Genomic DNA, 12755 nt, shown 5'->3' with positions numbered 1-12755 from the left:
CACACTGGAGTGCCTCAGTGGAAAGGAACCAGGCATGGATGACGAATGCCACAACTGGACGTTCACCCTGAACGCAGACTGACTGGAAATTCCACGCCAGCCTGTCTGGGTGGACATGCTCCAGGACACATGAGCAGAGGGGTCCAGGACACCTGGGTGGAGGGGATCCAATTCCCCTGGGGGAAGATGGGGTAGAGTTACTCTAGGACATCTATGTGGATTCTGTCTAGGACATCTGGGTGAAGATGACTCTAGGCTATCTTCAGTTACCCTGAACACTAGTCCTCAATTCTGCAAGCCTCTTTGAGACTGGGGTGCTCGGCCTGGGTTCCAGGACCTCTATTCTTCCTCTAGAAAGAAACTGGGCACCCCTGAGACAGTATCAACCAGGTGGCCCACAGGACTCCATGATCCTTGTCACCTTCCTGCCAGTTCTGTGCTCCCCTCAGCTGTTCACCTAAGGCTGCATGGAATATGGCTCTTTTTCCCTTCCTCCTCCCAGAATCCTGTCACTAGAGCACAGACAGAGGTGCCTGCAGATGCAGTCCATCTGTAGCACCTAGCACAATTCACGGCATCATAGGAGATGACTAAGAATGAAATCAGCTCCATTCAAGGGTCAGCACCATTAGGGTCCGTGAGGATGTTCATTCTAGCTGGGGCCTGAGACAGACATCAGAGCAAGGCCCAGAAGGTAAGGCTGACCCAGTCAGGCCCAAGTAGCTGGGCATCAAACCCTAGTCTTCCTCTTTCTCTGGGACTGGCTTTTCCATTTCTGCAGTAGGGTTTGCCTATCCTTGACTGTGATACTTACTGCCTTCTGTAGCGGCTACAGACCTTTCTAGAACAGCTCAAAATGCTAGGACAGCAACAAGACAGTCATAGAGACAGCATCTCAGTCTCCAGAACCTTCTGGGTCTGCATGCCCTCAAGAGTAGCTCCATGGAAGGGCTCACAGGACCTGGGTCTCATCCCTGAATGAATGCAGATCCCAAGGCTGGCTGGAGCTCCTCAGCACCTCGGACCATCCCCTACAGCACCCTTTGCCAGGCTTTGCTAGAAATCTCAAAGGTCAGCTGTTCTTGTATTTCCAGAGCCTATTGATTTTGTCTGGGCTGGCAAAGCATCAGCAATGCTCTTACCGTTCACTTCTGTGGCTGCAACGGGAGCCGAGAGGAGACAGTTTCTGTCCCCATCCATGGGGTCTGTAAGCAAACCTTAGGGCCAGTGCAGCCATGGGGGCTTGCCACATACATCTGCCCTCGACTCCACCCCTCTCAAGTTTGCCTCCTATACCCAGTGATAGTGCTATCTCCCTTGCTTTGCAGGGCCTGAGCATGGTAGCACCTGCCCTGTGCCTGCTCCATCTATCCCCTTTCCACTCCCAGGGCCCTGAGCACAACTCAGCCTCCTGCAATAAGAGATGGTTTGTGGTAACCCGGGGGCTGCCCAGCTGTAGAGCTGGGCTACGGAGGTAGAACTGGAGAAGAGAAGATCAAAGGCTGGTTGGTACTCCTACAACCCCAAAGAGTACCATGGGTTCGCTTACTTATTCCCACACATGACATAGTAGGCCAAGCAGCCAGTTCTCCACAACTCTGGGATCATTTCTATGTCAGAGGAGAGTCAAGCCTGTACCTCCAGGGCCCAGGTTAGGGATCATGGCCCTTCACTGTGAGGTGGTCTCTTGGGCCCTCTGGGTGATTCTGGGTGGGTCCTCACCTACCCCAGTCCAGGCCATGCATGCAGCACTGATCTATTGGTTCTCACAGTCCTACTGGCTCAGGCTGAGGCTTGGTGGCCTAGGAGAACATGGGAGAGTCAGGTGGGTGGGGAAGGTTCTAGTTTCACTGCCCAATTGGACAAATCTCTTAGTCCACAAACTGTCCCTGGCTTCCAAACCCCATCCTTCTGTAAAGTGTGGAGGTTGTTTGCCTCCCATAAATGACCCAGAGCTGATCTAGGCGACTTCCAAGCCCTCCAAGCCCTGAGACTCTGCTCACTTTGATCTGTCATTGTTCTGACCACCATCTGAGTCACCCCGGGGCAGGTGGCTTCCTGTGTGTGTGTGGGGGGGGGGTAAGGCACACATCATGACATCCCTGGCTCTGGAGCTTCATCCTCAGGCCCAATTTGCCCTCCATTCCAGATGTGGTCTGAGGCCCCTCCTCCCCCATCCTGCCCTCCTTGATGGAGGTCACACTTGCATCTTAGACTTGTCACAACTACTCCAAAGTAGGGAGTTGCTTGACTGCTACAGCAGGCAGAAGGGTCTGTTCTCCAAGAGGCAGCCTCTGTCACCAGCATGGGACCTAGCATAGCAAACCAGACCTAACTGAGCAAATGGAAACAGTTCTAGTCATTCTCCTCTTCAGTCTTTGAAGCAAGCCCTGCAAAGGAGTGGGGATGTGCAGAGAAGTGCTGAGCACTCCCTCCCCAGGGCCATGCGAGAGAGCCTGGGTGCCCATTAATGAGAGCCCTGAAGGAAGAAGATGGGACAGAGACCAGCACAGATGTCAGCTTCTTTAAAACCCCCACTTAGGGGCCTGGACAGGTGGCTCAGTGGTTAAAGGGGCAAACTGTTCTGCAGAGGACTCAAGTCAGGGTCCCAGAACCCACACTGGGTGGCTTACAACTGCCTGTAACTCCAGTTCCAGGAATATCTGATGCCCCCTTCTGGCCCCTGTGGTCAGTACATGCTCAGGCACAAACCCATACACATGTGCACACACCTAGACATAATTTTTTTTAAATCTTTTTTTTTTTTTTTAAATCTCTTTTTAGCTCAATGCAACAAAAAAGCCTGTGTCTGGCACCTCAGTCCCATCAGATCTGAGAGCTAGTGAGATTTAACTTTGCAAATCAACAAACCACCACCCGCCTCCCGGTGCGCACCTTCTCACACCGAGTTCAAAATGAAAGCTGTTCATTAGAGTGACAGGTTTACTGGTGTGTGGTGGGGACTGAGTGGGGCTGTTTCCCCCTGAGGAGGAGAAATCATGGATCTGAGGAGCAAGAACTCTTGCAGGGGACGACATTTTAGTGGCAACAGCTATGGGACAAGTTTTATTTGGGGATTTTTCCTCCCTGTGTCAGGAGCACAGGAGACACAGCTCCAGTGAGCGTGGCTGCTATGCTTTAATGGCTCCATCAGGACACAGCATTTGAAATTACTCCCATTGCTTAGAGCTTAGGATTGTTGCAGGGAGCCAGGTGTCTCTGGGAGCTGGGTGTTTGCAGCCTAGCTTGAGGGCTGTGCATGTGGCCAAGAGGGTTAGATTGTGGACAGTGAGGGGTCTCTGACAGGCCATGTGGTCAGGAGACCTGTCCAGAGCCAAGCAGAGCCCCAGTCTAACAGAGAACAGAAATGAGCAGAGGGTCCATCCTTGAAGAAAAGCCAGTTGAGAAGGAACAGGACTGGGTGTGGGGCCTCAGTGGCCTGGACAGAGGACAGACAGCACTGCTTAGAAGCCACCCAGCATGGGCTGAGGAGTAACCTTCTGAGCCCTTTGAAGCCATTGAGCAGATCTGGTTGCTATATATCTCTACTCAAAATCAAACCTACAGATCAGCTTGACGGCTTTGTCTCTCCATATGACGGAATGAAACAGGGTTGCAGAGGGACAGATGTGCTCTGGCCTGAACAGTGCTGAGTGCAGGCAGCAGGAAGAGAGTTCCCTGGAGAGCAGTGATACCAGAGGCCACAAGAAACATGGACCCTGGCAGAAACGAACCTACGGCTTCCTGCAAGTCAGGGCTCCAGAAAAGAGTCCCAGTGGGACTGTAGATTGCTCATGCTCTGGACCCCAGGACCTGATTTTCTGATGCAGAGCTACCTCCTTCCCATCTTGGGTCCCAGGTGGGAAAAGTATCTTCCTGCTTCCTAGCCTACCAGCTCTGGTGTGATCAGACCTGGCTTTCCTTTCCTTGAATGCTGGGCTGTACTATCAAGCTACAGCTGGTCAACTGCCAGAAGTAGGCAGTAGGGGGCACAGGCATGCCTGACACGGTACCTCTCCCACCCCAGCTTTCCTATCTTGGGCTGTGGCATGTTGGGACCTGACATGATAGTTGAGAATCTTGGGTTGGTGACATTATTCAGTGATGCATATAATTTCTCCACCCTCACAAAGACATCCAACAAGCAGCAAATTCCCAGGAGCCAACAATCAGGTTCAGAAGCACGAGAGAAAACTGAAAAGGCTGTCACTCAGCCACACACACTGGCGGCTTACAAGTTCAGCTTGCAGAGTCCTCACCAGAGAACACTGGACTCAGAAAAGAGACAGGACAGAAGGAAATATCTGTTGGCTTCCAGAGTGACACCTGCTGGGTCATTCCTTCAGGCTGAAACTGGGCTGATAAGTGTTCTTTTCTGAGAGAATTTATTGATGTTTTTAGAAAGGGGACAGAGAGGGATAGAGGGAGAGAGAGAGAGAGAGAGAGAGAGAGAGAGAGAGAGAGAGAGAGAGAACTTCCTGCCTTTGCTGGTTTCATAACTGCCTTCAGCTCAGAAATGTTCATGTCAAACAACACATTTGGGGTGACATATTGGGGTTTCCTTCCACTCTCTCCTCCCCCAACCCCAAATACACATACAAGGTCTCTAATGAGCACTGCTGCCTGTGGCTGACACTGATGCCTTCAGTCCAGCCTGAAAATAAGCCACTGGTTCACTGCATGGCCAGATCCTGGTAGAGGAAACCCAGCATACTGCCCAGAGGACAGGCAGACACCCTCTTTCTCGGTCCTCCAGACTCAGGACACTCTCTTGTCTAGAAAGGCCACAGAGGCCCCAGTTACTGTGAATTGACTGAGACCTTCATGCAGAATTCCGTATTCCTCAGTCATGTGCAGATTGGCAGGAGAGACAGGGTGGTTCTACTCAGGAGCAGCTACATCAGCCTGCCCCATGTGGCTGAGTCCAGGGTCCTTTTACCCATAGAGCTGGGTCCTGGGGACCAAATTCTCATTTCAACCTTCACGGCTGGTAAGGAAAGGAGATGTCAGAGGAGTGCCTGCTCTGTCCCTGCTACTCAAGACAGCACTGCTGGAAGGACCTGTTCGGATGGGGGCAGGGAGGGGGTGGGAATCTGCTGAGGTTGCAGAGTGGTGGAGCAGGACTAGATGCCCCCACTCTCAATCCTCTGTTCCTTTGCCCCAGGATCGGGTTGTATTATTCTAGGTTTCATGGTGGGTGTGGACCCTTAGAGATTGCAGAGCTCCTGGGACCATGGGACAGCATTCTCAGGAGGCAGAAAGGAAGCTCGTGGTGTTGCAGCTCTCCCAGCCCTGAGCGCTCTCCTCTCTAGCACGCTGATGGCAGATAACAGAGCCCCTGGACTGGCTAGTAGTTTTCCATCATTACACAGCAGATGACAGACCTCTGAGGAGACCAGGTCAGGTTGAGAGGATCCCTCCTCAGTTCTAAGCAAGGAGACTGAGGCACTTTTCCAGAACCTTCTGAGTTGGATACTGTCCAGATTCTCCCACCATCCATAAGACCAGTGGGCAGGCCAACCATCCACTGTCTCTGAGAGCTTATTGAGACTCTGATAAGGAGCCTTAGCCAAGGCACACTTTATAGCTGATAAAACTTCCCCCCACTCCTAGGACACGCCCACTCTCCCTGTTAGATCTCCAGAGTACCCTCATTTACAGATGGAGACATTCAGTAATGCTGAGGGGCATATGGCGGCTGTACTTTCTGCTTGTTTGCTGTGAACCCCAAACTGCTGTAAAGACTAAGATCTCCTAAGCAAAATGCCATGTAACAAAGTCGGAGATGATGCAGCCCTCAGGCCAGGCTCTTGCTTTTTCTTCATGTGTGTATCTCAAGCCTACTACTCTCAGCACTGAACCATAGCCCCTCATCTGGACGCACCAGTGTTTGTTGACTTATCAATCTACAAATGTGGGGCTCTTTCCAGGTTTTTTTCTATTATTAATGAGGCTCTTATAAACATCAAACAAGCAAAAAGCACACCAGAAAGCCCCAAGGGTCACACATGTGGGGAGCCATAAAGTGCCTCCCACATGGCTGAGCAGGCACAAAAGCCAAATGGTTCTTCAGGGCCTCCTCATTGTTTCCCTCACTTAGGAACTGTCTCTGGGACACAGTACCCAAGCCTGGCCCTGCTATCACAGAACATAGGACATAAGATAGGCACATGTAAGGAGTGGCCTCTGAAAAAGCCAGGAGATAGATCTCAGTCTTAGTCTTGTGGACTCATCCACAGTATCAGGACTTGTGCTATTTCATGGAGTCATGAGATGGAGCCATCTTATGTCCCAGCTCCCTCCCCAACTACGGCCAGGGTTAAGGATTTTAGCTATAGGCTGTCTATCAAAGGATTACTCCCAGGGTGTCAGCCTGCCTCACATTTATGTTTGGTAAAGCATTGCCCCCCCCCCCCAAATTCTGATGCAGCATAGTAGAGAGGTGTGATGTTCATTGCCCTAATTTTCAAGTCATACAAAATCCTGTCATTCAACAGCTGGGTGACCTGAGCAAGCCATATATCCACCCTGGTTGAGCCTCCTCTTGGGAGGAGGAATTAGTTCATGCTGGATGACCCCAGTGAGTGGCCAGTACCCTGGGCTCATCCCCTGTCACAGCAACACAACAAGCCCTGCCTGCCAACCTTGAGATGTCTGTCCCCTGTCCATGTCTAGAGCCCATCCCTGCTCTGGACTGGCGACTTGGACTTGTTTCCTGGCTGTGACGGGGATATACTGGGACAGATGAACAAACATTGGAAGAGTTAAAGAAGGGTGCATGACAGTATCTTTGGACAAATGCTTCTAACTGCAGAGGTGTCATTGGGCAAAGGCAATACCAGGCCCCAGCTGGGTTCTGTGGGCTGAAAGTGTAACCAAAAGACTACAGCAAGGGCCAATGGGTGATCCAGAGAGCTACACATTAACTTTCTGAAGAGTCCAGTGAGCCACTTCTATTTTGCCTCAGGAGGCTATGTCACCATGGCCCAAGGTGTCTCATCTCCCATGCCCAGATGTCTCCAATAGTGGACAGGAACCCCTCCCACTGTTCATCTTCAGGGGCCTGGGCTGGCTGGTCCTGGTCTCTTTGTTGGCTGTGGGCTCCCAGGTGATGTGACAGAAACAGTTCCATGGAAGACCAGCAAAAGGGATAATAATGACATACAGGCAATTCAGACAGACTTCCTATTGTCCTAAAACACACCAGCTTCTTTGGAAAACCCAAGGGTGAGATATGGGATGCATTGCCCCTCCCTCTTGGAATAGATCCCTTACCCAGGGCGCACTCCTGTGAAGTTGGCTGTTTCAACAGGTGACAAACTCCCATGATGGGAGAGACTCAGGCTAGGAGCAACCTTGGCATGGAGACATCCAAGGAACCTCAGACAAGCTTCTCTAAGCATCAGTTCCCCCACGTGATGGGATGCTCCAAGATGTATTGATCCACATATACAGGTACCTGGGGACATCCCAAGGTGCTGGAGGCTGCCTGAGGGTGGAGCAGACGCTTGAGAGAGTGTTCCCTCTATGGGTAATAGCTCTCCCAGGCCCGAAGTCTGCCCTCCACAGCTCCTCTGAGTGAGTCGGAAGATGATTCTGTTATGAGCCCCAAGTCTGATGGCAGGTCTGGGGCTGACTTAGAACCCCCCCCCCCCAGCCAGTGATTCCAACATTTATAAAGTACCTAATTAGACATCACCCATATGGGGTGAAGTGGGGTAGGCACCCAAAAACCTGGGAAGCCAATATCTTAAGCCTGGGTCTGACTCAAATCTAGGGCCAGAGCTGCCAGGGACTTGGGTCCAGTTGAGCTCAGGGTCTGACACTCACAAGCTCCAGATTGCTGGTGACTCTAGGTCCTTACTCAAGCCTGAGGCAGGAGAATTTGTTTTCCTATTTAGGCCCATTGCTTAGAGCTGAAAACCAAGGCTCGCTACAAGACATAATTGAACCATGTTCCATTCTTGCATTCATGCCTCCAGGAATCTGAAGCTACACTGTATGGTCAGATATAGCAAATTCAACTTACCTCCTACTGAGCGATAAAGGTGATACCCTGTCTATTCCTTAGCCCTGATGTAAACACCTCTGAACATGCTCAAGCAAGATGAGTGACAGCCACTCTTCTGCTCTCTCCAGGCAAGCCTGGAGCCCACGCGGACTGGCCCTCTCTAGTTCCCCTCCGCCAAGAGGGCAATCCCACCCTTGGCTACCCAGCTGGGGCTATGTAGACAGGGCTCTTATTCAGGAAACTAAAAGTAAGATGATCGCTCCATTGTCTTTGTCTCCTATTGAATCCTTATGGAGGCAAAAACAACAATCAATTTTAAATAACGGCTTCATTTGAACCAATTCAAAGAGGGCTGATTTTGCTTCCAATTCGATTTGCGATGGCAGCACCCAGTAGGAAACCGGTAACTGAATTATTTTTCACCACAAACATTTTGGCATTTTATCTCCTGGGTGGGGTGATCTTAAAAGCTGCCTCATTGTTCGGAGTCGTTTCTAAGACGACGTGCCAAACACAAAGCAGGCTGTACTCATATTGCTATGGGTGCCAACCTGCTACAGCTCCCACAGAAGGGCTGAGGGTCAGACTGTGGATTACGTCACGGATAATGAAGCAACTGGAGTGGCATGTAGGTCTTGGGCACTGACTGGACCTGTTGGCCTAACCTTTAATCTAAGTGTTGTTTGAAATGGGAGTGGAGGAGAGGGCCAGACTAGGCAGCATAGGTTCTGTCCACCAAACACATCAGTTTAAAGTCATCCACTGTTCCAAATCTGTTTCCTCACCTCAAAACTGAACCTGACAATGGTGGTCAGGATAATGTGTTGGGGGTGCAGTGGTGGGGCATGGCCAGCATCTGGTTTCCATCCTTAGAGCTCAGTTTTCATGTCTGTTAAATGGGCATTCCTGATGAGGTGTAAGGAGCAGACACAGAGGCACAATGGGCATGCTACATACTAGATCCCTGATGCTTGTTCTTTGTCATTGTTGTCCTTTAGTTCCTCATTATGCTCATGGTGAAACATGGTCTGCAACAGGAAGCCAAAGTGGGCATCCCTGTCCTCACACTCGGCATGCAGGCTAGCCCGTGTTGCAGGCCCAGTGAGATGTTCCTTCATGAGAGTTGCAGTCAGTAGGAGCTGATCAAACCGGGGAGAAACCCGCCCACCAATATCTGAACAGCCGGAGGCAGCAGCCGGGCCTGCACTTGAAGCAGAAAATCCCCTGCAGCATCAGAGTGGAGTAGAGCAGAGCCTGAGTCTCTTGATGCTGCAAGCTTCCCAACCTTTGCTGTGACCACCTCAGCGGTCAGCACAGACCTGATGCCTACACTTGGAAACAGGGGCAGTGACCAGCTCATCCTCAGAGAGCCTCTCTGGAGGTGAAATGTCTGGGCTGGGCAGACACAGGTGTGAGGATGGGTGTGGCTCAGGCTGAGCACTAGTTATCAGAGGCAGGGGCCGGGTGCAGTCAGAGGTACTCTTCTGAGGCAGGTTTGTCCTGAGCCGTGGGAGCCAGCTGGGAAGAGCCTGAGAGTGCCTTTTGCCGCAGCCTTTCAGTTGTGGGAGTGTGGAGACCACACAGCTACATGCTACAGTTTCAAATATGGCTGTGACCCTTACTGTCCCCGATCCTGACATTTAGGGCCTGTGGCTGCTGATGGGGACTAGGCCTGGAGACTGCAGTGAGCTGAGCACTTGGGAGCTCTCTGAGGTATCCAAAAACCCTTCCTGGGAGCAGGTTCTTCCCAGCTGAAGAGGTCATACACTGCAGACTTCCTGGTCTCTAGCTTTTTCTGTCAACCCCACATCAATAACTGTGTGCATATCCTGTTTCTTTTTTCTTTTCTTTTCTTTTCTTTTCTTTTCTTTTCTTTTCTTTTCTTTTCTTTTCTTTTCTTTTCTTCTCTTCCCTCCGCCCCACCTCTTTGGCTACCAGGCAGCTTTGGGCCTGGTTTGTGTTCAGACTTAAGGGCAGGCAGGATGCCTTTCACCCGGCTCACTACCCAGCATTCTCTCTGCCCTGAGTGGACTGATTCCTTATCTTGACCATAATGATCCCATTGTCCCAGGGCTTTTACTGTGAGCAGCCACAAATCCTCTTGGCAGGAAAGAAATACATTTTTGGTCCCCAGGGCTTGCTTTTGGCCCAGAGTCTGGAGCTGACCCTGCTTCCCAGGCTGACTTCAGAGGACTGCGCTGCACCCTGCTGGAGGCACCCTGGCCCTTTTGCCCCTGTGCTGCCTTGGTGGGAAGTGCAAGAGGTGGGTAGAGGGAATGGGTCTTCCCACCCAATGTAATAAGAGGCATTACATTATTATTACATTGGGTGGGAAGTAAGAGAAGGCCTAGTGGGAGCCACAGGGCTTTCCTAGACCATCTTTGGGCTGTGGTGACAGGCCCCCACCACTTCCTCTGTTCCTCAGTTCCAAGGACCTACCTACCATCCCTGAAATCCTCACCCTACACCCAATAGACTACCCCTAAGATACACCCAGGAGTAGGTTTCCGGTGTCACTAGCTAAGGGGAATGCATGGGCGGACGCTGGAACAGGTACTGTAGTGTTGGCCACAGGGCCCTGAGGGTGCCATCTCCTCTACTCTCTCCTTATATATGGGATAGCACAGGTTCATGAAGCTGAGGGTCTACTTGAACAAAAAGCTGCATCCGCCCAACCAGACTTTGGGCCTGCAGGCACCGTGTGTTTTGAACCAGCATCGGGCTGAACTATTTGAGCCCAGCCCACAGATTTGATATAAAAATACAACCGCTGCCAGCTCTTCAGGAAGGGCAGCCCTTTTGCCATCAGGTGCCACAGCAACGTGCCTCCCATCCTCCGCCCTCACCCTGGGGGGGTGGAGGGGCTCCAGAGATCCGAACTTCTTCTGTTAAGCAGTAGCAATCCCGAGTTCTTTTGGATTCTTTCCTGAGCTGTAAGGGGATATCCAGGTTACCGTTTCCCACTCCACTAATTGCATCTGGGTTAAGTATACTCACATGTGTCCGTGTGTGCTGCAGGCTGGGACAGGCAGGGGCAGCTGAACACACTATACTCAGGACAGCACCTTGTGTTCAGGGCCTGCTTTCCTCCACCTTGCCGGGGTGACTTCAGGTCATCCTGCCCGAACTCGTCTGGAGGCTGTACAGCATCTATTGCAAGGGCCAGGGTCACGTCTGATGTCATTCGTGGTGCTGGATTGAGGGCTCAGAAGGTGGGCTCTCTACATCTGGGCTTTCCAGCATTTGTAGTTTCTGTCCCTCTCTCCAGCTGCCTCGGGGACCTGGGCCATGGTCACCTCTAGGCCTCAGTTTCCTCAACCATAGACAGTCTGACAACTGTGGCTTTGCAAAAGAGACCTGGAAATAGAGGAGGCCTTTAATGCCAGGACCATAGAGACCAAGTCTACCAGAGGAAAAGAAAGCTGTTGGCCCACAGCTCACAATGTGGGAACACAGCTCACAGCATCCCAGGGAGAGGTGAGCACCCCACCTCATCCTCAAATGATGTAAGACACAGAGTAAGGCAGCATGTCTCTGAGGCTGGCTTGTCTGTTTAGCTAGCTCCCTCTCCAGGCACCAGAGCACAAGCAGCTGCCCCACTGTGTGGGCCTCAAACCAGAGCCTAGAGAGTCATTTCTAGGATTAGGAAAGGAAACTGACTAGAGTTTGTTGACAGCCCCAGTGGAGATGCAGCTATATTCACAGAGCTAATCCCCAGGAGACCTGGCTCTGGGCCAAAGCTGCTCTTACTGTGCCCGCGCCCCCCCTCCCCCCCTCCCCCGGCCAGGACCCTTGGAGCTCACAAGTGATCAGTTCTAGGTCACCCTTGTCTGTATAACAGGACAGCTCTGGCCAACACATTTCTGCAGAACTCACAGCCTCCCAGGGACTCGAAGCTCCAACCACCCCCCCCCCCCCAGGGTGAGAAGATCCTGGTACCCAGACTTTCTTTGCAGTCTCCTGTTAACCTCTCATCCTCTACCCACAACTCCAGGATTCAGTCTCCTAAAACACAATTGTACTTTTCTACAGCTGGTCCATGCCTGGATCCCTACCTCCTCTGTGAGAATCCATTCCCCCACAACCTGAAGGTTGGTGAGGACATGTCTATAAATTCTTATTTTACAACTGAATTTTGAGCCAGTGAACCCAAACCCTGCCTGGATCTTATGGCTGTTTGATCCCAGAAGGTTTATTCACCTCTCTGAGCTTCATGAAATGTGCCTGTAGCAAAACTCACAGAATCCAAAAATGCTACTCTGATTAAGGCAAAGGTGTCTTGGATCGGATTTGGGGTTACTGGTTACAGAAGGAGGAGGACTGCCTCCCTATCTCATTGGTTATCTGGGCTCTATTCTAGGTACCATGAGGTGCAGATTCCAGCAGTGGCAATTCTGAGGCCCTAGGCCCAGAAGACCTTTCTATAAGAATATAGGAGAATCCCACCATCTTTTCCCCAGTGGGATCAACTGTGCCTTTCCTATGGGGCCTAAGGCCAACACAAAGTAAGCATGTTACCACCTGAAGTGATGGTGGAGCCTGGCACTGTTGGGACACTGTAAAGATCCACAGTGGGTGAAGAGGTCTCTCTCTCTATCCCCACCCTCTCCCCGAAAAAGACAGCTTTGGCACTTCAGGCTAGGAAGGGACTGCTCTGGTGTCTGACTCACGGACAGGGGCTTGGGGAAGACAGGACTGATGGGGGTCGGGACACAGGAGAACAAACTAGACAGTCACAGCAGGT

The sequence above is a fragment of the Arvicanthis niloticus genome, chromosome 7 (assembly GCF_011762505.2).
Source record: "Arvicanthis niloticus isolate mArvNil1 chromosome 7, mArvNil1.pat.X, whole genome shotgun sequence".
Taxonomy (NCBI): Eukaryota; Metazoa; Chordata; class Mammalia; order Rodentia; family Muridae; genus Arvicanthis; species Arvicanthis niloticus.
This window is presented reverse-complemented; position numbering follows the sequence as displayed.